Raw genomic sequence first — 27,816 nt, forward strand, 5'->3', positions numbered from 1 at the left:
CTGGTCACAACACAATCTCCGTCACAAATTGAGAAAACTTGGTTAATAGAATATCAGATTCAATAAAACCCGGGTGGTTAAGTGGTTTCATATTTAGTTTAGTTTAATTAACAACTGTAACGAACGGTAACTTTATCAGAATGTTGATTTTTAATAATTTTAACATCCTTTGAAATGAATGATAACAAATTCAAGGGACATTCGCAAAGATATATTATAAGTAAGATTATACAGAAATGTCATAATTATTTTCACATTAGATTGATTTTCACGTAACTGTGCAATTTCAAGATCAGTTTTGAAAGAAACAAATTTTTGTTTTTTTAATGTTAAACATCACTTTTCCTCATTATTAGGGCATAATATAGTTGTAATTTGAACGGTTTTACTACAGCTATAATTATAAAAAAATTATAACAAATTTTCGAAAATTGACTGCCACGGAGCTCACCACCCTATGCATTGAATTATACTACCGTCAATTGGGGCTATTTTATGTACGCGAGGTATTTAATAAATAAAATTGTTAAAAAGAACTACTTTGTCAAAAAACCATAAATATGTAAGTTAATTAAAATCCTTCCCAAGTAGAAATGTAATACTGGCATAGTACTGACCCAGTCCTGACTGCCAGTATAGCAGTACTGACTCCAGTACTGGGAAATCCCTGGCTGGTAACGCTGTCCAGTACTGATTTTTTACCGACAGTCAGTACTAAGTCAGTATTAAAATATCACTGGCAGAACACCGCCTAATTACTGATTCGCAGGTAAAATTTAGTAAATTTGGAAAATGCTGTAACGCGTTCTCTAAAACAAAATTTACCTTTAAAAGCTTATATTAATTTGTTATTTGATTATTAAAGAATAGGGAGTAATTTATTGAATACTAATAATTATTATTAATATTTCTGTAGTAAATAAACTTTAATGAGTAACAATAAAAATGTAAATAATTAAAAAAATTGCTTTTATTGAAATAAGTTTAAAAAATTTTTTTTCTTCTTTTTTCATTAATTTATACAATCTTATTTACTTTAAATTATTACTAAATTATTATTATTATTGTTTATAATCATTTAAATTTATATTTTATGTAACACTGTTGAGAATTATACACTAAACACTTAGAACTAAGACGGAATAATATCGCACGCATGGGGGATCGAACCCTAGACCTCGAGGACGCAAGTCGAATACACTAACCGCACAGCCACGCAAGTTCGGAAGTTATTTTACTTAAACTTCTTTTTGAATTATGGGAAGGATATATATGCAGTGCTATAATAATGAATTCACTGTATATTATATTTATTTAAAGAAAAATTATTTAAAATATATGTTTTATATATTTATATTGTAACAAGGGGCTATAATATAGCAAATAGCATGCATTGTACAGTACAGCCATCGTCGTTGTATTCTGCGTGATTGTAAGGAGAGAGTAGCGAACGCGCACGTAATTCGCGCCGCCGGCAGTCGCTCCCCCCACCACTCGCTCTCTTCGTACCGCGACAGAGCGAAACTCTTATATCTCGCGACACGATTCAAACTCCTCAGTTCGTAGCCTGACATGCTTCAAGGAGCTCCTTGGGAAGGATGGTTACGAACTCACTCTCTAGCCCTTTTACCACTTGGACCTCCCTGCGGGAGCTCTCACGAGAGGACCTCGTGGTGAAGATTTCTTATTCCCATACTCTGCCCCCCAGGTGTATATAGGAGCTCTTATTACACCTGAGGCTAAGCTACGAAAATGATTCCTTCCCTCAGGGAGCACCCTGGATAAGGAATCGACCGTTGATTTCCTAATTCACAAATCTTTCGCGTCAGACAAGAATATCGGCAGCGTTTCCGGTATTAGAATCTTGTTTCTGCCTTAACTAAGAGCAGATTCAGTTTCCTCAGAGTGCACGTCTTGGCCTCGTCGGTCACAATAGATTGTGGAACGAATTCTAGACTAGTTCCGTGAATTATAAACTCGATGGAATGCGATAGTTTCAGACAAAAGGAAAACACATGTAAACTAATATCGAATATTTTATTACTTGCGTTCTCAGTCATTTTTATTGTTAATAATTATTTGATTAGTAAATGTTAATTTACTCGTGTCTCGAAATTATATTGTTATTATTATTTCTCGATTAGATTCTCAATCATTATTTTATTTTCGTCGTACTGGAATTATTATTATTATTTTTTACTTTATTATTGTTAATTCTAATTTCTAATTATTTATTTTTTGTAAAATATTATTTTATTAGGAGAGAGGGCCCCAAGGTGGTCAGGGCCCTAAGGTGGTCACCCTAAGAAAATTTTTGTATATTAGTTAGTATCTTCAAATGTTTTTTGTTATTGTTATTATTTGAGAAGACAAAGATTTTAGTAAAGTTTTGAGGTAAATTGTCGTATGAGTCTCTTTGTAACGTGAACGTCGTAAAATTTCTGTTTTTAAATGATCGAGAAATTTTTTTCTCAGGGTGTTAAAATCATCGAAATTAACCATTTTAAATTAGTAAAAATCGTTAAAATTATCTTTATATATCGTACAATAATATTTCAAATAAATATAATTAATATTGTGCTTTAAACATTTTTTTCATTAACGTTTAAAAAATTGTGTCTTGGCCATAAGGTGAACACTTTTTTGGCCACAAGGTGGTCACTTTTGATTTTTTATAAAAATGTTTTTATACGCTATATTTATCAACATTTATCACTGTGAATGTGAATTTTATCAATTTTTAAGTTTTATGATGAATAATAATGAAATAGAATTATTTTCAAAATTTTACCTGTCTAATACAAAAAGTATCATTTTTGACGAAAGGACAAAGTGCAAAAAAATATGTAATATGTTTCTGTGATCCTGGTCGTTTAAGGACCAAGGGTATAAGTACCCTTGGTTCGCGCCCACTTGGCTTGGTATTTTTCCGGCACGTGAGACAATCTGAGCGGGAGGTTTGACGTCGAGGTATAATGATGTGCACCGTCGATTATTGTCCGGTACACACCATTAGAACTCGACTGTCGATAAACCGGTTGTACTCAGAGAGGTTTTCTACAGTTTCCCTCTTCTCTGGCGAGAAAACCCATTGACGGGTGGTCCAGGCGTAATGCAAGTACTCCTAATAAAGTCGGCTGTAGACGCAAAATTAGGTTAATATATATTATAGAAAATTTCTAAAGTAGAATGGTTATGCTTAATCCAAAAAAAAAAGTATTTCTCGGGGACTCTTGTCGAAGTGCGTAAGGCCAATAGGGCAGGAGTATAAACAATAAAAATAAACAACCTAAAAATACGTTTTTACATTTTTTTAAAACTTTTTTAGTGAATTTTTGTATGGTGACCACCTTGGGGCCACTTTTTTAAAAATCGAATTTTCAACTTTTTTTAAAAAGTGCCATAACTTTTTTTTTATTAATGAAATAAAAAAAACTTTATGATAGGAAGTTAGGTAATAAGATAAAGTTTCAAACGCCGTATTATTGACCTTTATATATAATTCCATTTGAAATCTACAGTCGTTCAAAAGATGGGTGACCACCTTAGGGCCCTCTCCCCTATAATATACTTTTCTTTCGAAGGTTTAATTCTCGCCTCGTTATTGACTACACCTTTATTTAGAATCACAGAAATCAAATTAAGCTCAATAGATGGCGCTTTACGCCAATAACTATGGATAATTCTTTATTTAATTAATGTTTAAGGGAACCCGGACTCCATCCGGCGAGCGAATTCCCAGCAAAAAAAAACCCGATCATTACATGGCGCCCGAACAATGACAAAATTTTCTTTTTAGTAAAGTTGAAAAAAAATAATTTTTTTTCCACTAACAAATTATAAGGGTATATATTTTTTTTCTCGTAGTAAAATTTCAAAAGTGAATATTTTTCTTTCTCGTTCATTTTTTTTAAAGTGAATCTGTGATTTTGATTGTAGCGTGTTAGTTCACTAAATCGCCGTTAAGCACCACATGACAATAAAATAGAGTAGGGGTAAAACGGTATGCGTATATAATCAAGTCTCTCCGCAAAATTTTTTTATTCATTCATTACCACTCGTGCAACACGGATCAATTGTTAAGCAAGAAAGAAGAAGATGGAAGGACCACTCAGCAACAACGAAGTTCATTATTTAATTTTGGGAGCGGTTTAATGGTTTCCGATCATACAATTATACGATATTTTGGAGAAAGTAAAAGAACTTCAAAATAAGCACCGGATTTCGGAGCAACAATTAAAGAGCATATTTCCTGACTTGATTCTTGGGACATCTTTGGAGAAGATTAAGGACACTTTTATCCAGTTAGACATGGATAGCCAGTCATAATTCAAGGATATATTTTTCAAGACCGATTACTCTATGCCTGCAACTATGAAGACAACTAAAGATTCTGACAATGGGAAAATTATTAAAAAACCAGCCTACGATAGTTCTAAACGCTGTTGGCGCTGCGGAAAACCAGGACATTCTCGTAAAGTGTGCAGAGGTAAACCACTAAAATTCTGTTCAAGATGTGGTGAAATTGGTATTTGGACCAGAGATTGCTGCGACCAGAATGAGCCAAATTAAATTTTCTGAATTTAATTTTCCTTCTCTCTCGTTTATTGATTATTTTCCATTTCCACAAATCAAGAAAAAACTGAAATTTCATATTCCTTAGCCTCAGTTTTTCCACATTCATTCCTTTCAGTTATGCAATTTGGACTATACGTACTCGAAGAATACCATCGAAGACTAGAATGGAATTACGAAGCTTAGTATTATTATTTGGAAATTTCTTATACACCCTTCATGGTAAAGGACAGCATTAAGAAGACTTCTTATCTAGTATTGAAATTCTTAGCAAGTAAAGAAGAAGTGCAGTCAATTAAAGATTAAACTGAATGTGGATACGTACCCCGGATTACTAAAAGCAACTTAGTACTGCAAAAGGAAAATATTAGTTATCTGTATTTCGACAACAGAACAACTCTCAGAGGATTCATCAAAGTAATACTCAGGAGAAATACTTCGACTCGTTTAGCTAGAAGACTTAACTTTAGACATACAGTTTAGTATTGAAGCAAGAATACTATTTTCAGCAAAGAGTGAAGACAAGACTGTTCTCAGGATCATACAAAGCCTCGAGTGATGGTTCAAACATTTAAGGATGAGAAAACTAGTTGAAGCAGTACATGAAGAAAATAAAATTGATTTAAGAAGAAATTCAACGTGGACAGGAAATGGAATAAAAAGTGCAACTAAATTTAGTGAAGATAAGTTGTCTTCGCTTAAGCATATGATACAGATTAACCAATGAAATAATATTGTAAAAATACGTTTATAGAGTTAAACAAAACCTAGCGAGGAAAATACTATTGCATCCAACTTAGTATGAATAAGGAAGAAAATTCATACAAATCTTCAAGCAACCTACAAATAAGTCAATCCCAAATCAAAGTGCTGGACGCAGTGCCGAGATTCAGGAACATATCGATTGTACTGGTACCGTCTACCGATTAGCAGAGAGTAACATGGACCTGTTAGTGGATCATCGAACATTCATCATTTTCGAAAATTTGTAAAGTGGTACTTGATTTAAAGCTAAATTGTTAATTTTTATTTGTTATTTTCTTTCTTCGGACGCTCAATAGATTTCGCTTTTTAAGTAAGGGGGATGTAACGATGGGCTATAGTATAGCAAATAGCATGCATTGTACAGTACAGCCATCGTCGTTGTATTCTGCGTGATTGCAAGGAGAGAGTAGCGAACGCGCACGTAATTCGCGCCGCCGGCAGTCGCTCCCCCCACCACTCGCTCTCTTCGTACCGCGACAGAGCGAAACTCTTATATCTCGCGAGACGATTCAAACTCCTCAGTTCGTAGCCTGACATGCTTCAAGGAGCTCTTTGGGAAGGATGGTTACGAACTCACTCCCTAGCCCTTTTACCACTTGGACCTCCCTGCGGGAGCTCTCACGAGAGGACCTCGTGGTGAAGATTTCTTATTCCCATATTCTGCCCCCCAGGTGTATATAGGAGCTCTTATTACACCTGAGGCTAAGCTACGAAAATGATTCCTTCCCTCAGGGAGCACCCTGGATAAGGAATCGACCGTTGAGTTCCTAATTCACAAATTTTTCGCGTCAGACAAGAATATCGGCAGCGTTTCCGGTATTAGAATCTTGTTTCTGCCTTAACGAAGAGCAGATTCAGTTTCCTCAGAGTGCACGTCTTGGTCTCGTCGGTCACGATAGATTATGGAACGAATTCTAGTTTCGTGAATTATAAACTCGATGGAATGCGATAGTTTCAGACAAAAGGAAAACACATGTAAACTAATATCGAATATTTTATTACTCGCGTTCTCAGTTATTTTTATTGTTAATAATTATTTGATTAGTAAATGTTAATTTACTCGCGTCTCGAAATTATATTGTTATTTTTATTTCTCGATTAGATTCTCAATCATTATTTTATTTTCGTCGTACTAGAATTATTATTATTTTCTACTTTATTATTGTTAATTCTAATTTCTAATTATTTATTTTTTGTAAAATATTATTTTATTATAATATACTTTTCTTTCGAAGGTTTAATTCTCGCCTCGTTATTAACTACACCTTTACTCAGAATCACAGAAATCAAATTAGGCTCAATAGATGGCGCTTTACGCCAATAATTATGGATAATTATTTATTTAATTAATGTTTAAGGGAACCCGGACTCCATCCGGCGAGCGAATTCCCAGCAAATAAAAACCCTATCATTACAATATACATTTTAACAAGACGTTATATATTAAGGGGACATTCCAGTTTAAAACAGGCAAAAAGAAGGCTTTTTGAGTATATATTATTAAAATAACTATGATATTTATTTAAAAAATGTCTTTTACATGTAATAAATAATTTATTTAAGAATTTACAAAAAAAAAATTTCATTTTTATTTCAAAATGGCGGCGATATACGCTATTTTCGAAAATGCCCATTTTCGGTGGTAAGATCGATTAAAAACTTTCTAAAACAGATAAAACCAAAAACGAAGAGACATTCTCTTCTTTAGATATTTCTTGAGGTGTGGAACCTCAAAAAAGTGGAATTTTCTTCCCCCCTTTTTTTAGAGTACTTTTTCCCCAAAATATGCAAAAAAAAGGTGTTTTTATTCAGAATTTCTCTTATAAAAAAAGGGAGTTGGAAATTTTACAGTTTTTGAGGTTCCACTTATAGGCATGATGACGCTGAATCAAAGGCGGTTTCATTTTTTAAAATCGCTGTAGAAGAACTCGAGATATCACTCTTACTAGATCAAAAAAGACATTTTGAGAAAAACGCATTTAAAGTTTTTGTTCATAAGTTTCGAAATTTTTTTTAAAAAAATCATCGAATTTGCTTGAAAATCGTTACTCGAGGGTTTTTGAGGTCGCTAATTACGAATATGGAATCAGATTTTTAAAATTCAAAATGGAGGATCCAATATGGCGGACATTTTTTTTCAATTGTTACTTGACAATCGTTATGCTTGACAATCGTTACGGGGGGTTTTTGGGATCGCTGATTACGAATATGACATCATTTTTTAAAAATTGAAAATGGCGGATGCAATATGGTGGACGAAAAAAAAGTAAACGAAAAAAAAATTAAAATAAAAAAATTTTCCTTTCCACTATCTTGGATCCACCATTTTGAATTTTAAAAATTTGATATCTAATTTGTGATCAGCAACACCAAATACATTTTTGTTTATCTTTTTTAAAAAATGCAAATGAGAAAACATTTAAATCATTCGATTGCTTATCCGCATACAAAAACATCTTTGACATGCCGAAGAATAAGGATATATAACTTTTGTTTTACTTCGAATTTTGCAATAATATTTTAGGAGAGTATTCTTGACACTATAAGAAATCCGAAAATAAAAACAAAAAAAATCGATTTTTTGACATTTTGAACTGGAATGTCCCCTTATTAATAGTTATAGCATAAAAATATGATAAAATTATTAATTTAATTATTTATTAAAATAATAAAAAAAATATATATATATTTATACATTTTTAAAAAATAAAAAAAAATTTTATTATTAATAATACATAATAGTAAAAAAAATTAATAAATAATAATTTATTATTATTATGATATACCTATTAATTAATAATTAATAATTTTAAATTAAGTGTTTGATGTTATTGTTGATGAAGAATGTTTTTAAAAATCTTGGAAAATATTTTAATAGTTAATAAATCAAACTATGTTGTTATTAATAGTGGCCGGTTGGATTATTTTGAACTTATTTAGATCATGTGCAGTAACGGAATAAGAAAATAAACGTCCTTTTTAAAAAAATTGTATTAATTTTTTTAAAATAAAAAATTATAAACAATTAATATTTAAAAAATCGGCCTCCCAGGATGTCCCCTTTAATTTAAAACAAAAAACACTCAAATCGGTTAAAAATTGTAGGCTGTAGTCATTTTTGAACAGTAAATTGTAAAAAAATCCAACTGTGAGCCGGCGCGCGATAGTGCAATTAAAACTTTGACAATTTATTACTAAAAAACAAAGACAGATGCCATTCTAAAAATTTCACGGTTTTTTAATGAGATCTTAAACATTGAAATAAGATTTTTTTTAAACAAAATCTGATAGGGCTCATGCTTAAACATTAAAAATAAATATAATTTTATAAATAAATAATTAAAAAAATTGATATTTTTTAATTTTCAATTTTTTTTATTAAACTTCAATGGTTTTTACGTAAAAAAGGTTCTTAACAAATTTAATAAATTTTTAAAAATAAGTGAGTTATAATAAAATGAAAAAAACATGTCAAGAAATTTTCAATGCAAATATCTTGAAAAATAATAAAAATAGTTAATTAAAATTTGGTATAGTTGTTTAGGACCCAAAATACTATTAATAAGCAAAATATAAAAAAAATCTGAGACATGAACCTTAACTCTCCTGCGAAATGACCCATTACTAGTACAACTTCTGCGCGCGACGCGCGCCCATTAATTGTTTTTTAACTATAAAAGATTATGCTTCTTTTAAACAAAAACGCTTTAACCCTCCTGCGTACCTATTTTCACCCATAAAATTGTTTCCAAATGCACAAATTTTTTACACTGTTGGATTTTTCTACAATTTGGTACCTAGGGGTTTTTAGGGTCGCTGATTACGAATATGAGGTCAGAGTTACAAAATTCAAAATGGCGGATCCAATATGGCGAATGAATTTTTAAACAATTGTTTGATTGTACTGAAACTTGGTATCTAGAGGTTTTTGAGGTAGCTGATTACGAATCTGAGGTCAAATTTAAAAAAATCAAAATGGCGGATCCAATATGACGAATGAGTTTTTCAAAAATTCATCCAAATTTTTTGAAAATTTATAATCGGGGGTTTTTGAGGTCGCTGATTACGAATCTAAGGTCAAATTTGAAAAATTCAAAATGGCGGATCTAATATGGCGAACGAATTTTTAAAAAATTGTTTGATTTTATTAAAAAATTTCAATGAAACTTGGTGTCTAGGGTTTTTTGAGGTCACTAATTACGAAGCTGAGATCAGATTTTAAAAATACAGAAGAGCAGAAACAATATGGCCGCCATATTTAGAAATTTTTTAGATTTTTTATACATATACTGGTATTTTACGAGTCCTTCATAAACTATGTCTCTGTTATATGTAACAATGTGCATTTTTCAGACTTCCTAAGCTGAGTAGTACTACATTACTATGTTTTATAAATATAACAATTTAACACATATTTAAACAAATAATTATAAATGTTGATGAACTCCTTGCACAAAAGACTTATTAAAAACATGCTTTTTCCAAATTTTAAATTTTAACAAGATCAGTATTATTGTAAGATTCATGTTTGTTAATTGCAAAATTCGAGGTATATTCAGTATAATTCAATATATTATTCAATATGGCGGATGAATTTTAAAAAAATTGTTTGATTTTAATGAAACTTGGTATCTAGGGGTTTTTTTTAAAAAAAAGGTATAATTCAGCTTAGTTAATTGCAAAATTAGAAAAAATTGCATGCTTCTAGATGTTTTTTGTAAAAAGTTAGCAAATAACAACATTATTTGTTTAAACAATTAAAGAATCATTCAATTTATGAAGAATCTTTATGTAATATTACTCAGCTTAGTTAATTGTAAAATTAAAAAAAGCTGCATGTTTCTAGATATTTTTTGTGAAAAGTTTGTACATAACAACAATTATTTGTTTAAACAATTAAAGAATTGTTAAATTTATAAAATATCCTTATATTGCTCAGATAAATTGATTGCAAAATTACAAAAAAATGCATGTTCCTAGACGTTATATTTCTAATTAAAATCGAACAATTTTTTCAAAATTCGTCCCTTATTTTGGATCCGCCATTTTGAGTTTTGAAAATCTGATCTCAGATTTGTAATCAGCGACCACGAAAACCTCTAGATACCAAGTTTTATTAAAATCAAACAGCTTTTTTAAAATCCATCCGCCATATTGAATACGCCATTTTGGATTTTTTTAATCTGGCTTCAGATTTAATCAGCGACCCCAAAAACCCCTAGATACCAAGTTTTATTAAAATCAAACAATTTTTTAAAAATTTATTCGCCATATTGAATCCGCCATTTTGAATTTTTTAAATCTGACCTTAGATTAGTAATCAGCGACCTCAAAAAACACCGATTATAAATTTTAAAGAAATTTGGATGAATTTTTGAAAAACTCATCCGCCATATTGGATCCGCCATTTTGGATTTTTTAAATCTGACCTTAGATTCGTAATCAGCGAGCTCAAAAACCCCCGATTAAAAGTTTTCTAGAAATTTGGATAAATTTTTGAAAAACTCATCCGCCATATTGGATCCGCCATTTTGGATTTTTTTAATCTGACTTCAGATTCTTAATCAGCAACCCCAAAAACCCTTGAGATACCAAGTTTCATTAAAATCAAACAATTTTTTAAAGAGAAGTATGTATTTGCAACTTTTATTTTGTCACCTATCCTCTACTGTTTATAACAAATATTTAATACTTTGTTTATTAACAAATACTTGAATTGAAATCTTTATTATGTATGTATCATTAACTATGAACCTTGCACTGTAAGTTGCACTTTGTCTCATGTGTTAAAGTTAATTTGTTTAAAAGTTATGAGAAACAATATTTGGACGAGTATACTCGTCCTCGAGCATTTGGTAACAACTTAGTTTGGACGAGTATACTCGTCACGGTACGCAGGAGGGTTAAATGAGCACTTCAATTTTTTTTAATATGTCAATCATTTAGAAATGAATCCCACAAATTCCACAATACATTTAAGTAATTTTCATATGCTTTAATATCTTAAAAATGTTCACATAAAATATTTCGAATATCCAGTAGAGCGAAGAATTTTAATATCCTACAGATATCGTAGAATATAAGCTAAAAAATCAGTGATTATTCGCTGATTCATTAGTGTATATACGCTGATTGAATCAACTGCATACTTCTAGCTACCCAATCAGCGACTTATCACTGATTCAAATTTAGAGAGTACAAATATCTTAGGGATACCCTAATTGTATAGAAATAGGAAACATTCAGGGTATTTTTAAATATCACCTAAGTAACACATGACATTACAGTAATGTGACCGTAATGTTCCATGTAATGTTATTAATATACCAATGTAATACAAAAATGAAATTTCAACAACATTAACATGTCCACCCCAATGTGATATTTTAAGTTATTGTAGTTACATTACATGGTAATATTACTGTAATATTGCAGTAATGTGAAAGTATTATCGCAAAGAAAGATAAAAACAATTCTTCTTATATGAAAGGTGATCTTTTTTCGTATTATTACGGTGACATTACTGTAACACTACTGTAATAATATCTAGTATATATTTTATATATAAGAATTATTTTTCTATTGTAAAAGTAACTTAAAATTTTTTATACATTTTACTTGCATTTTCTAAAGAAACGTATGTAGATAAAGTCTCGTCAAAATATCAATTGTATAAGAAATTCGATACAAATAAGCCTATGAAACAAATGTTACTTTTTTGGGACATATAAAAAAGTTAGATAAATCACAAGTGATTCATCCGGACGAAACGAACCGTTAGACGAACGAAATTTTTATTTTGCAGTTGACTTGACAACTAAACTGTCATTTTGAATTGTTTGACAAAACGAACTTCTATGTCAGAAACACTCAGATCCAAAAATGTTTTTGATGTCGTAATTTGAATAAACATTATTAAATTCTTCTATAATTTATAATTATAAACTACATTTTAATTCAGTAGTACATTCAAGTTTATTAATGTATTAATTAAAATAAAAATTTTATTAGGTATTAATTAATCCATTTTTTAATTAATTTTTTATAATTATTATTAAATGAATCGAAGATAATATTACTTCAAATAAAGAATCCCTTTATAATTTAATACAATAAAAATTAACAAATGTATTACTTATTATTAATTATAAATACTCATATTGAATAATGTAACAATTAATTAGTTATAAGAAACTTTATAATAACAAAAAATTGATTAAATTACTGAAATGACTTTTTGTGCTGAACACGAATCACACTGTAAAAAGAAAGGTTAGTACCAATTTTTGGTACTAAATCGAGATTTGGTTCTATTTTAATACCGAAAATCAGCTCTAATTTAGAAGCTTTTATTTACAGTGCAGGGCTTGAAAACTTCCCATCGCGTCAGGTTTTAGAGAAAATTGTGATTGAAACCCCTAAAAACTGCGTTTTTGGCCATTTTTAAAAAATTATACAGCTAAATCCTGACGTGCTACAAACTTCGCTAATATCAGAAATTAAAAATTAAACCATGCCCTTTCACATGAGCCCTATGACGATTTGATCGCATGCACCCTTGAAGCAGGGGGTGTGTTTATATCTAGGGGTGCAAGAAGGAAATGTTAATAGAACAAAAATATTTAAAACTCCGTCTATTTCAATGAAACGTTTAAGCGGGGTTGTTGGGGTTGCTGAGTACGAATAAAAAGTTAGATTTAAAAAATTCAAGTGTAAAGGTTTAATTCAATACGAAAGTCAATAAAAATTTTAAAAAAATTATGAATTTTGTTGTTCGAGAAAAATCGGAGAAGCTTTATATGCAGTAAAGAAATGACGTTCGAAGTAAATGTTATAAAGAATACTAAAACTGTGTATTTGTTAAGATCATTTAGCTACAGGATTTATAATACTCTGCTTGCCAGAGTACACTACGGGGAGGCGATCTAAATTACACTCCATTTGTTGTAATTTTTTATGTATTTTTGTTCTTTTATATTTTTTTGTATTTCTAAAAGTACTTTTTTGTTTTATTAAAAAAAATGATGTCTTAAGAAAATTTCAAAAAACAGCGAAACGAAAGTGAGCTAATGCAGAAATCATTGAGTTTTAAAGAAGCTTGGTTTTTTAGATTTTCGTTTTTTAAGCTTGTGACTGAAAGTCGCGTTTTAAGGACCAACAATAATCAGCTAGCATATTCGTATTCCATCTTCCCTGATACCATTTTTTCATTTCTTTTATATCCTGATGGAACCTTTCCCCTTGTTCTTCACTTACACTTCCAAGATTTACATTGGGAAAGAAATCTAAATATAATTTATTTATAAGCTTTCTCTCGCTGACATCTTACATTTAAACTAAATTGTCTAAATCCAAAGAACCAAAACATTATATATTCAATTAACTTCCTTTTTATTTAAAAGAAAGAATGAAAGATGAAGTTTTTCTTAATAAAATTTAATTAAAAATATCCATTTCCAGTTTTCTCTTATTTGTTTATTTACAATTTTTTCATTTTTCTTTATTTTTAATTTATTTGTATTTAATATCTATTTCCAATTTTTATTTTATTGTTATTTAACATCTAATTCTAATTATTACAATTTTAAATTGCAGAATGTTAATGAATTTTCATTATAAATATCTGTAGACAATTTTGTATCATAGAAAAAATATATAAGAACTGTACAAAAAGAAAATTTTGTATTGTTTAAATAACTAATTTCAATGTCTTTTGTACTAAAAATATTTGTTTGCTCTATCTATATAAATTGTAAAAAATGTATTAATTTATTATGTGGAAATAACTTACAGTTCACTGATTGTTTGATAAAAAAAACTCAATATTCATTAACTTATCTTTAAACGACGAAAAATAGAAAATGAATGGAAAATTTCTGTTCTGTATCCACTACTGAAATTGAAAGAATGTTACTTTTCAAAACTGTACTCTTTATAAACTTATCATTCATTTTACATAAAAAAATTGTTTAATATTCTTTAAACATTGAAGAATAAGGTTTTACAATTGCCAGTGATGTGACGTAGATCGGCCCATTAATGAAACATGAGTGGCACTTTAATGGCAAAAATTTTGTATCTTTTATGGCAAATTACAATTGCAGGTATTGGGCCAAGCGCCGCCTCAATACTGGCAATTGTAATTTGCTATCAAAGATACAAAATTTTTGTCATTAAAGTCCCACTCATGTTCCATTAATGGGCCGATCTACGTCACATCACTGGCAATTGTCTTTTGTTATTAAAGATTGATCAACTTTACCGTGAATGTACCATTATTGGGCTGAGAGCCGGCCCAGTCTTAGAAAATTTGAAAATCTGACCATCGACACCATCATTGGCCCAGCAATGGAACGTTTTGAACACCAGTAATGGCCCAGTAATTACTGCCAATTCTCGGCAGACATTACTGGGCCAATGATGGGCCCTTTTTGCAGTCTTTGCATTTCGCACTTGAGTTACCACTAATTCATACTCTCTCTCTCTCTCTCTCTCTCTACTCACTGGTCACTCAATAGACTGCCCACTGATTGAAAGAAACCCTTTAAACAATAGGCCAGGTACTCGAGCGGGCCTCTCGTTTCTCTTTTTATATATATATATATATATATATATATATATATATATATATATATATATATATATATATATAATATTCGATATATCATTTAGTGAAAATTTCTTTCTGTCTTCCTCTTTTTATTAAATAAACATAAATCGCTCTCTGTTTATAACGCAGAAAAGTTAACGCATACCTATCTCTCTTTCATTCATTGAAAACATTATAAAACTATCTCTCTTCAGGTAACGGTATTGCTTTCTTCCTCTTTTGAAGGAAAATAACATCAGAATGTCTCTCTTTACCTAATTTGCATATCTACTGATTTCATATAAGGAACCTAATTTGCATATATCTACTGATTTCATATAAGGATTGTAAAATGTATATTTAAAAAGAAAAAGTGTTATTTATTTTCTGAGTAATATAAAATTTGAAGAAAGGTTGTTAATTTTTAATTAATCATGATTTTAGCAAAATTTTAGTGTTTTATTTTACATTTTGTTGTATAATATTTACAAAAATTTTTTTTTAATATCTCATTCTTTTTTAATTTACTCTGAACTATCTACACAAAAGATTTAATGAAGGAGAAAGGATCAAAAAAATGTTTACGTAACATTATAAAAAGACAAAGTTCGATGCACAAAGTAGCCCCATTTCGGGGTCTATTTTGTGCACAACTTTTAATGACTACAACTCCATAACATATGTCAAAAGTTGATTTTCTTTTAATTATGAATTTGAATAAATCATTGAGTTAAAAAAAGCATTTTGATGCACAAAATAGACTCAGAAATAATATTTACTATTTACTATCAGCTTAACATAACCCGAGAATTTCATTTACATAACATTATGAAATTAGCTCATAAAACTAATTTCAGAAAAGTATTCACCAATAAGAGCGTTACGATCAACAGTAATACTGTGCTGCTTGGTTGACATAAAGACATTTTAAGGGGTCTTGTAACTTTTTAGCACTAAAATCGGATGATTTTAAAAAATTTTTTGCTTATAAGTTTTAAAATATAATTGATCGAAAGTTTTTACATGTCATTGTGTATGTTAAGAAGTTTTAAAAAAAGGATTTCAGATTGGAAAAAATATATATACCTTCCTTCTACAGAGGGCGCTTTGTCTACTGGTAAAAATTACTTTCAATTACAGTTGTCACTGTAGCTCATAGCAGATGTTTATGTTTTTTCAAATATTAAATTCTTTTTTTAAGACTTCTTAACATACACAATGATATGTAAAAACTTTTGATCAATTATATTTTAAAACTTATGAGCAAACAATTTTTTAAAAGCTAGCGATTTAAATGCCTAAAAAAGTTACAAGATCCCTTAAATTAAGCACCAAAAGTAAAGGCGTGTTTTTTCAAATATTAAGGTGTTTTTTAATCAGTCATCGGTTGCCGAAGCACTGAAATATAAAAGGACACAATTATGTCTGTCCTCTTCTATAATATGTGTTGTTGTACACGGAGAAACTTTTTCTTATAATATTAAATATATTTGGTTATGTTTATTCTAAAAGTACGTTAGAATGTGAGGATTTTTCGTGCGTTGTGCTAATAATTTCAACATTAATACGAAAATATGATAAATTCGTTATATATTAAGCAACCTTCGGTGTACAAAAATTACTATCTGCATTAGAAATAGTCTTATTTTTCTTTAGAAAAGAATAAAATGCTAGTTTTTGTTTGTGAAATAATACGGTAATTCTAACCTTTTTTCCACATATAGATAGAATATATAACAGACATTCTAACGTAACATACCAATTTTGGAAGGACTGCGGGCGGACTTAACCGATTTCGCCCGAGCATCACCGAGTCCATCACCTGACGTCGCGAACTAACCCTAATGTTTTCGAAGTTGAAATTCTAAAGAAGAAGAAGTTGAAATTCACACGTGTATGAAAGAAAAAACCTTTTATTAATAAACGTGAATGTCTCCTCATGCCAAATTAAATTCAAGAACTGTTCCTCAATATAACATAATTTTTTCCACGACTTTTACTTATTTACATAATTTGATTAGAAAGTTATTTAAAAAAATGCTCTCTCTCGAAGGTACATATTTTTCCACTCGTTTAATATATAAGGACGATTCAGCTGTGTACTTCTAACGAATCGTGCGATCTTTCGGTTTCCGTGACCAATCGTCGTGTCTTTACTTGCGTGTGCGTGTGTGCGTTATTAATATAGGTTAGGTTCTTACGTCGTGTTAAATATATTTACCTACAGTTACAGTGACATTCACTAATGCCATCTACCATCAGATCCAAGTATCACTATCGTCTCTATGAGTATCTATAGACAATTAATTTGTTGTGTTTCTTTTTAATTCATGGCTTTCCCAACTTTGCAAAAATTATTATTTTCTTTCTAAAACAACATACTAATTTTCGTTAGTTTCCTTATGAAGAACTGTAAAATATATACTGAATGAGTGTTTTTGATAGTCTCAATAGCAATTTCTATAACCTATGTCGTTTTTCCCTTGAATCTAACCTAACATACTAAAATGTCTCACCAGTTTTAAGAATTAGTGGTATTAAAAGTTTCTCCGTGTAGTAACTGTTGATCCATGAATTTGCACCTTCACACTGTACGCCACAGGTGCCGCGGAGCTGACATTTTATGTGACACCATGGAGCTGACATTTGACATTTAAACTAACCTAACTCCGACAATTCTGCAAAATAATTCTTTTCTTTGAGAAGATAATTTGTTTCTAATGTAATCTTCAAAAAAATCGTAATAATTACAACAGAGAGTGTTTAGATTAAAAGAATAGTAATCCCTGGTAAAAATTTCGGACTGATTCCGGATTAAATACTGACAGATTAGTACGGATTAGTCCGAAAATTATACGAAAAAGGTCCGAAAATGATCCGCGATAGTCTGATATCAATCCGAACGAAAACCTGAATCCGAAAACACTCCGGAGTAATCCTGAATGTCTACGAGTTCAGTCCGTTATTAGTCCGCAACAATCCAAATTTATGACCGGTGAAGAATTCTTCTAAAATAAGTACGGAATTATCCGATATCAATATGTAAAGAATACGAAATCAGTTCGCAACAATCCGAGTTTAATCTAGTTAAAAAAACTTAATCCGCAAAATGTCCGGAGCAATCCGAACTCTGTATGTAAAGAATTCGGTAATGGTCAGCGTCAATCCGAATAATATCCGATCAAAACACCCCAGTCCGAAAATAAGTCTTATTATTATAAGAATGTGTAAATATGTACAATCCACAGACAGTATAAAATACTTTAGTTTCTTTTAGTTATTTTTTTTATCAAATGATTTTAATATATTTTTTTAATTGTTTATGTTAATTCTACCAATTATCGATAAATGTTGCAAGTATTGTTTTAATATTTGTGTACGGAACCCGCCATTGCAGTGCGAGTTCAACTCGCACTTGTCCAATTTTTTTTTCATTTTATTTTTAAATTTTTGTAAAAAATTTTTAAAAAATCTAAAAAAAAATTTTTTTAATTTTTTTTTTAGATTTTTTAATATATTTTTTGTGATCAGATTGTAAAATATACTAATAAACCCATTTTTAGTTAATTAGATCAAATAATGTGGAAATTAGACAAAAAAAATTTTTTTCAACAAATTTTGTAGTTTTCCTTGACAACGCTATGGCTATTATTACATAGCAAGTTCTCTATATTTTTCCTGTAATATTCGCGTTAAAATACACCAGTATGCCAAATTTTAGCCCTCCATGTTGAATAGTTTAGAAGTTAAGGGGGGGGGGGGGGGGGAATGGTCACTTTTTACGCATTTTTGACCAAAAATCTTTTTATTTCCTTAACAACGCTATGGTCATCACCTCCAATCACATTCTCTATATTTTTCCTGTAATCTACGTGTGAAAATACGTATCTGTACCAAATTTGAGCTTTCTAGGTCAAATAGTTTAGCCGCTAGGGGGGGACACGATTTGGCTACGGACACAAGAGTCTCACCAATACACGGAAAAAAAAGTACGTGAATTTTTCATTGACTTGGTACTTGACTTTTGGATACGACACAAAATACTAAAAACAGTCTAGTACTTTTGCATGAGAGTTTCAAAAGCAGTCAATGAAAATTTCTAGTACCTTGCTTGAGAATTTCATTGACTTTCAAAAAAACTGTAAAATAAAAAAAATAATTTCCACTTGTTCACAGAGTTTTTCTGAAATTCACTCATTCATTCACATATTTGGATAATTAATCACACAAACAAAGAACAATTATTGTATCACTTTTCGACGTTCGTCAACACTTATGAACTAACCTATGACACACACATATATTCGCGTATAACTTAAATATAAACACACACTTAACACTTAAAAGTACGTATCGAATTGTTCTTATATACCACATGGTGGAATTTTTCACGACTTCTGAGACATGCTATTTCACTGAAAACTGAGACTTATATAACATTCTGTTTTGTGAGAAACACAAAACAAAAAATATTTTTTTGAAAGTCAATTCTTGAAGACAAATATATATTAACACTATTTGTTTTTCATAAAATAATAGTATATTCACATCTGAAATTAACACAAACGGAAACAGACGATCAGCTGGCATTTACCTTGGGTAGAAACGCGCAACGCACACTGCGCATGCTCTACAGAATTTTCAAGCGCAGTCAACTAATCTTTCACGTACTTTATAAAACTGAACAAATGACTTTTCGTTAAAATTTAAAAAACACTGTTGCCCATACTAGTACTAGAATAACTCTAGGACTTTTCTATATTTTCTAATAAAAAGTATATGGAACAGCCTTGTATTTTGTGTCCTATCCAAAATTCAAGCACTTTCAAGGAAGGATTCACGTACTTTTTTTTTCCGTGTAGGGTTCCGCTGTTACACCGTAGGTGTACGGAACCCTAAAAAGAGGGAAATTTTAATGAAATCTAGTAGGAAGATTAAATTCCTTGATTAGGTCTTTAACTTAATTCAGTTATTGCATCTTTATGAGATGACTCTCCCTCTTAGTTGCCCAAGATCACATGAGTAAGAATCATCACAGGGAGAAGGTATCTAGGTATCAAAGAACATTTACCTCAAGTGTACTTGGCGAAACACGATATCCTGGCAAAGTTACGATTTTTTTCGTGCAAACATTTCGTAATGGGCATTTAATTGCGATAATGTGCCTGCATCCACCTTTGATTAAGCAATAAATGTGCGCATCCATAAAATAAGTTTACGCTTGGAACGTGACGGGGTAATCAGAAAACAACTCACAGTGTTTTGCATTTTCTCTAACAATCACACACAAAAAAAATATGGTAAATTTAACTACTTTTTAGGGTTCCGTACACCATAGGTGTACTGACGGAACCCTTATGAAATCACTCGTGTGTCCGTCCCAGCTACGCAAAATGGGCTGTCCCCCCCCCCTTAACTTTTACAAATCTCAACCTAGTGAGCTGAAATTCGGTAGGGATCTTCAGTTTTAAGTGCAGATTACAGGAAAAATATAGCGAACCCAATTGACGGACATATTTGCGAACTAGGAGGGAAAGAAATTGAATTTTTCAGAAAAAATTACAAAAAATGACCCTGTCCCCCTCCTTAATTTTTACAAATCTCAACCTGGTGAGCTGAAATTCGGTAAGGATTTTCAGTTTTAAGTGCAGATTACAGGAAAAATATAGCGAACTCGATTGACGGACATATTTGCGAACTAGGAGGGAAAGAAATTCAATTTTTTCGAAAAAATTGCAAAAAATGACCCTGTCCCCCCCTTAACTTTTACAAATCTCAACATTATGAGCTAAAATTCGGTAGGGATCTTTAGTTTTAAGTGTAGATTACAGGAAAAATATAGCGAACTCGATTGACGGACATATTTGCGAACAAGGAGGGAAAGAAATTGAATTTTTCAGAAAAAATTACAAAAAATGACCCTGTCCCCCTCCTTAATTTTTACAAATCTCAACCTGGTGAGCTGAAATTCGGTAAGGATTTTCAGTTTTAAGTGCAGATTACAGGAAAAATATAGCGAACTCGATTGACGGACATATTTGCGAACTAGGAGGGAAAGAAATTCAATTTTTTCGAAAAAATTGCAAAAAATGACCCTGTCCCCCCCTTAACTTTTACAAATCTCAACATTATGAGCTAAAATTCGGTAGGGATCTTAAGTTTCAAGTGTAGATTACAGGAAAAATATAGCGAACCTGATTGGTGAAGATATTTGGGAACTAGAAGGGAAAGAAATTGAATTTTTTTGAAAAAATTGCAAAAAATGACCCTGTCCCCCCCCTTAACTTTTACAAATCTCAACCTTATGAGCTAAAATTCGGTAGGGATCTTTAGTTTTAAGTGTAGATTACAGGAAAAATATAGCGAACTCGATTGACGGACATATTTGCGAACAAGGAGGGAAAGAAATTTAATTTTTTCGAAAAAATTGCAAAAAATGACCCTGTCCACCCCCTTAACTTTTACAAATCTCAACATTATGAGCTAAAATTCGGTAGGTATCTTAAGTTTCAAGTGTAGATTACAGGAAAAATATAGCGAACTCGATTGACGGACATATTTACGAACTAGAAGGGAAAGAAATTGAATTTTTTCGAAAAAATTGCAAAAAATGACCCTGTCCCCCCCCTTAACTTCTACAAATCTCAACCTGGTGAGTTGAAATTCGGTAGGGATCTTAAGTTTCAAGTGTAGATTACAGGAAAAATATAGCGAACCCGATTGACGGACATATTTGCGAACTAGGAGGGAAAGAAATCAGCTCAATAGGTTTATATATGTTAATATTAATCAATTATATTTCTTATATATATTTTTTTTTATAAAAAATGAGTTTTATTTTGGTGTACGGAACCCTCGATCTTAATGCGAGTGCAACTCGCACTTGCCCGATTTTTTACTATCTCCTGTAGTTCCTATAGGCGCCCGTAACATTATTTAGTAAAATGAACTATGACAGAATAGTTAGTCCAACTGTAAAATGTGGTAATAAATACCATTTTTACAGTAAATTTAACTACTAAAACAGTTATCTTAACTATTTGTTGTTAGTCATACTAACTGCTTCATTTAGTTGTAGTAACTAAATTTTCATAGTTCCTATAGGCGCCCGTAACAAATTGTAGTTGTAACAACTGTAAAAAATAGTTAAATTAACTATTTAAAGTAGTAAAATGAAATTATTTATTTGTTTTTTATTATTATTGAGGTCCATTTTTTATATTTTCTCTTACCTATTTTTGTTCATATATAATTTATATATTAAATTCTTATACACCTAACAGAGAAAAATCCCCAAACGCCGGGGATTGAACGCACGACCCTAACATTCGCAAACCGATAACCTAACCACCTAACCACGCTCGCACGCTACGATGACTGGCATTGTACTTGAGGACATTCTTCTTAAATTCAGTCATAATAACTACTCCGTTTAGTTGCAGTAACTAATTTTTTAAGCTCAAGGACTTAGTTGAAATGTAGCCAGCATATGATTTTAAATGACTCAACGATAGTGCAGTAGTTAAAAGTACTGTTGAAAATAGTTATTTTCAGAATTTCTGTAGTAAAATTATCCACTTTTTACTAGTTATAAAAAAATTAAACTTACTATTTTCATATAGTAAAAATAACATAAAAATTGTTACTTTTATGACTTTTGTAATTATAAAAATAAATTTTTCTTACCACTATAGAGATAAATTATTAAAAGCTAGTAAGAATTGGTTCTTTTAACTACATTAAACACAAAAATAACAAACTCCAGCGGTTGTTTTTACTCTTTGGAACAGTAAATTTTAATTTATTTTGCAAATAGCAAGAAATGGATATTTCTACTGCAGAAATTCCGAAAATAACTATTTTTAACAGTACTTTTAACTACTGCACTATTGTTGAGTTATTTACAATCATAACGTGTAGTAGTAATTTTAACTACATAAAACCTACTATTCAATTTTAGTTCCACTAACTATGGAAGTTTAGTTGAAATGCTGCTGAATATGGTAGTTTTAACTATTTTTTTTTAACTGCACATATGTGGATGTTTTTACCACTCACGTTTTTTCTCTGTAGAAAAAAATGATCTTTTCAACTGCATAAATAGTAAAAATAACTATTTTCAACAATTGATTTTACTATATGAAAACAGTAAATTTCTTTCTTTCTCTGCAACTAGTAAGAAATAGTTGTTTTAACTACATAAATCATAAAAGTAACAACTTTCAGAGGTTGTATTTACTGTATAAAAACAGTAAGTCTCATTTTGTTTGCAACTAATACAAAATAGTTATTTTTGCTACCACAATAGTAAAATTAACTATTTTTAACAATAGTTTTTACTACTACACTATAGTTGAGCCATTTACAAGCATCTGTTAGTTATTTCAACTACGTAAAGTAGTTATTTTAACTACATAAAACCAACTACTTCATTTTGGTTCCACTAACTGAGGAAGTGTAGTTAAAATGCTGCTGAATATGGTAGTTTTAACTACTTTTTTCTAACTACACAAATGTGGTTGTTTTTACCATTCGCATTTTTTTCTGTGCACACTGAGACTAATATCTAGTATGATGGATTATTTTAGGAATAAAATCTAATATACGTTCTTTCTTCAGTTGTTTTATTTCTCTTCTTATTTGTTCTATTTAAGGGTACTATTTAAAGCATTTTTTAAAGATTTAAATGTCCTGATTAAATAGAGCAAAAGTCGGATGAATTTTGAAGAAAACGATCACTACATTTTTAGCAAAAATGTTTATAAAAAAACCGTCACATTCTCATGCGTGCTACACTTTGGGTCGCGTGAAAGGTCATCGACGTGTAGCGACGGAGTTCTTTCTTCGTTTTGATTAAAACTTATTCTGTACACCGAAAAACCATATTTTAAATTTAAGAGAATAATCTTGGCTCCTATTTAAGTATATATTTTCCATGTATTTTATTCTTAAAGTTAGAATATAATATTCCTTAAATAAGAAACAGTTCTTAAATTGAGAAATATTTTTTTTAAGAAACTTTTTCCTATTTTAATAGTATTATATATTCTAACTTTAAGAATAAAATAAATGGAAAATATACTTGAATAAGAGCCAAGATTATATTCTTAAATTGAGAATATCGTTTTTTCGGTGTAAATTTTAATTGATTTCAATGATACCCTGTGTAAATTATAGCTTCAGTAATTTGTTTTTAAATTCTAAATTCAAGTGTAATTGAGCCTCCCAATTCAAGAACTCGCCCGACGCTCGGATGAACACTCTAACGCCAGTCAAACATTAAGAAAAGTCACAAAAATTAAAATTTGAAATTTTGATTTTTCAGAAGCACTACCTTGTAGGAAATTGATTAGCGCATCTTTTTTTCCTTTGAATTTTTTTTCGTAGGATGAATATTGTCGGAAATAATGACGAAAAATGGTAAAATTTTGTTTTTCAAATTTCATTGCTTTTTAAAACATAAATCATCGTATCTTCGACAATTATTGTCGAATTGACTTCAAATTTGGTATGCAAGTCTATTTGGGTTCTGGGAAGACGATAAAATGATCAGAATGTAAAAATTTCCTAATTGTTCACTAATTTGTTAATGTAAATAAAGGCTTGTCAATTTTAGGTTAACTTACCTTCGTCGACAAAAAGTCTGCGGTGAACTTTCGAATTGAAAAAACTTCCAGTGAGACATTTGTTTATTAGTATATAAGGAAGTTTTTTGGAAAATATTAGATTGATTTAGTAAAAAATGTGGAAAATATTAAGGTTTAAAGACAGCGCGGAGAGCGCGACATCGAGTCGCGGCGTGCAAATATCACTAAACACCAACTTTATAGGACGTCAGTTGTTGAATTTGTTCTTATTACCTCGGTTATTACTCAGTACTTTAAAAAAAGCATTAAATAAGTTATTGGGATATAATTATAACGCTATGTTTAACATTATAACAAACATAAAAATTCTATAAATAATAAAGAACTAGCAACAATTCGCGCGGCTAACTTTTTACTACATTTTATAAATAAAATTAGCAATTTTAAAAATAATAGAATTTGAAAACTTTCTAATTTAAATTTTTGTTGAAAACACTAAAAAAATTCAATTTTGGAGAAATTACAAATAATTGCAGAAATTCAATTATTTTCAAAAATTATTAGAAAATTTTTTGAAAATAATTGAAATTAGAACAAGAATTTCTTTGACATTTAGGAAAATAATTAAACTTTGGAAAAGAATTTTGTTATTTATAAAGATAATCGGGATTTTTACAAATTTTTTTTTCAAATTTTGTACATAGTAATTTCTCCAAAATTGAATTTTTTTAGTGTTTTCAACAAAAATTTAAATTAGAAAGTTTTCAAATTCTATTATTTTTAAAATTGCTAATTTTATTTATAAAATGTAGTAAAAAGTTAGCCGCGCGAATTGTTGCTAGTTCTTTATTATTTATAGAATTTTTATGTTTGTTATAATGTTAAACATAGCGTTATAATTATATCCCAATAACTTATTTAATGCTTTTTTTAAAGTACTGAGTAATAACCGAGGTAATAAGAACAAATTCAACAACTGACGTCCTATAAAGTTGGTGTTTAGTGATATTTGCACGCCGCGACTCGATGTCGCGCTCTCCGCGCTGTCTTTAAACCTTAATATTTTCCACATTTTTTACTAAATCAATCTAATATTTTCCAAAAAACTTCCTTATATACTAATAAACAAATGTCTCACTGGAAGTTTTTTCAATTCGAAAGTTCACCGCAGACTTTTTGTCGACGAAGGTAAGTTAACCTAAAATTGACAAGCCTTTATTTACATTAACAAATTAGTGAACAATTAGGAAATTTTTACATTCTGATCATTTTATCGTCTTCCCAGAACCCAAATAGACTTGCATACCAAATTTGAAGTCAATTCGACAATAATTGTCGAAGATACGATGATTTATGTTTTAAAAAGCAATGAAATTTGAAAAACAAAATTTTACCATTTTTCGTCATTATTTCCGACAATATTCATCCTACGAAAAAAAATTCAAAGGAAAAAAAGATGCGCTAATCAATTTCCTACAAGGTAGTGCTTCTGAAAAATCAAAATTTCAAATTTTAATTTTTGTGACTTTTCTTAATGTTTGACTGGCGTTAGAGTGTTCATCCGAGCGTCGGGCGAGTTCTTGAATTGGGAGGCTCAATTGATTCATAAATATATAAATATTTATGAATACTTATGCTATAAATATATAGCACAAAATATATATCAATGGGTGAAGGATTAATTTAATGAAATGAAAATCACAAAAGCAATAGATATTGAAGCATGTCGTGTGTTAAGAATGAATTTTGAATACTTTAATTTATTAATCAAAATTCTTATTTTTACAAAAATTAGTTTAAACAATTTGCTAACAAATTAATTAAACACAAAAATTTAAATAAAAATGTCTCAAGGTAAAACGTTAATTGCCCTTCGAAAATAATTTATTTATTTAAAGGTAGTGGACCCTTTCTTAGATTATTATTGTTCAACAACCCCGGATAGACGGTATTTATAATTAAATAAAAGGAATAAAGTAAAAAAGACAGGTGTGAAAAAGTTAATTGTAATAAAACACTACAATGTGTGTAATGTGATTCTCACAGTTTATTCAACTTTAAATTCTCCAAGATAAGAAATAATAATGTGTATCTTATATTTTTACATATATTGACAATTATAGTTATTCCAAATAATTGGCTACAACTCTTTATAACTCTTTAGCAATAGTTATTGCACATTTTATATTTAGTTAATATAAACAGAAAAATGCTTTTTAGAATTTATTAAATTCATGTAAAATAGTATTGTAAATGACTCTCAATGTGTGTGTGAATAATAGTAGTTATTTGACAATTTTACTCACCAATAAAAATAACATATTTTATATATTGTTATTGCCCTTAGACTTCTGTGTTTTTCCTTAAATAATCCAAGTTATGTCACTTGAAAAATGACACTATTGTCATCAAAATTGCTTATCGCTTATGTTCTATAAATTAATAATTTCAAATCAACTTACAATATTCAAACTACAGGGTCATCCTATCAAAAAAAGCAGGCATGGAGCTGCGGTTGTCCAATTGTTGGCGCTAACTTTTAAAATATTGATAGCCTTTTTCGAAATTTATTTTATTTATTTATTTTTATTCATTTTTTAATTAAAAGTAATTAAGAAAATTAAATAAACAAAAAACTTTTTTTAATATTATTAATAACAATGAACATACATTCTAATTCAGCATCAGATAATTAAAACTAGACAAATGGTATATATTTATCAATTTATGTTTATTAAAAAAGAAATTAGAATAAATAAATTGAAATCAATGAGACTTTAATTATTTTAATTTATTTTATTTAATTCAAACTATTTCTTTACTATTTTATTACTACTCAAATCACTTTCTTTCACAAAACTTCAATTCAATATTTAAATCAACTTTTTTTATAAATATTTCACTTCACAATTTATGTCGTATAAATTCACTATAATTATTAAATTCACAAATCAACCCTTCCTTTGGGGATAAAATATAAACCTCCGACTTTGCGGGAAATACAAAATATAAACTCTACCAATTTTCGGTAGAAACAATATATTACGCAGCCTTACTGCGGGAGGAACAAATTCAGACTCAATCGTTTAATCGATCGAAGTTATGGATCACACCCTGAAATTGCATTAAAATGTTAATAGTGGGGAGACTGTTACACACAGTTCATTAAACTTCTTTGTTGCCAGGCAAGCTTTTAGCAAGCTTGCAAATTCCTAAAGTTGGCTAACACGAGTTCAATGCTCTAAATCCACTATACTTTTAATGTGCATGTTTCTTTTCTTGGTATTTAAACCAATACAT

At 29.9% G+C, this 27,816-nt stretch overlaps 1 protein-coding gene across 1 annotated transcript in view; it reads right to left on the bottom strand.

Moving 5' to 3' along the window:
* LOC122506770 overlaps positions 1-27,064 on the bottom strand; it is a 158,046-nt gene extending 130,982 nt beyond the window's left edge. The window contains exon 1 of the mRNA XM_043619084.1: positions 26,979-27,064. The gene's annotated coding sequence lies outside the window, so the exon portion shown is untranslated. The remainder of the gene's footprint in view (positions 1-26,978) is intronic.
* Between the last annotated feature and the right edge of the window lie 752 nt (positions 27,065-27,816).

Source organism: Leptopilina heterotoma, unplaced genomic scaffold (assembly GCF_015476425.1).
Source record: "Leptopilina heterotoma isolate Lh14 unplaced genomic scaffold, ASM1547642v1 Lhet_430, whole genome shotgun sequence".
Lineage (NCBI taxonomy): Eukaryota > Metazoa > Arthropoda > Insecta > Hymenoptera > Figitidae > Leptopilina > Leptopilina heterotoma.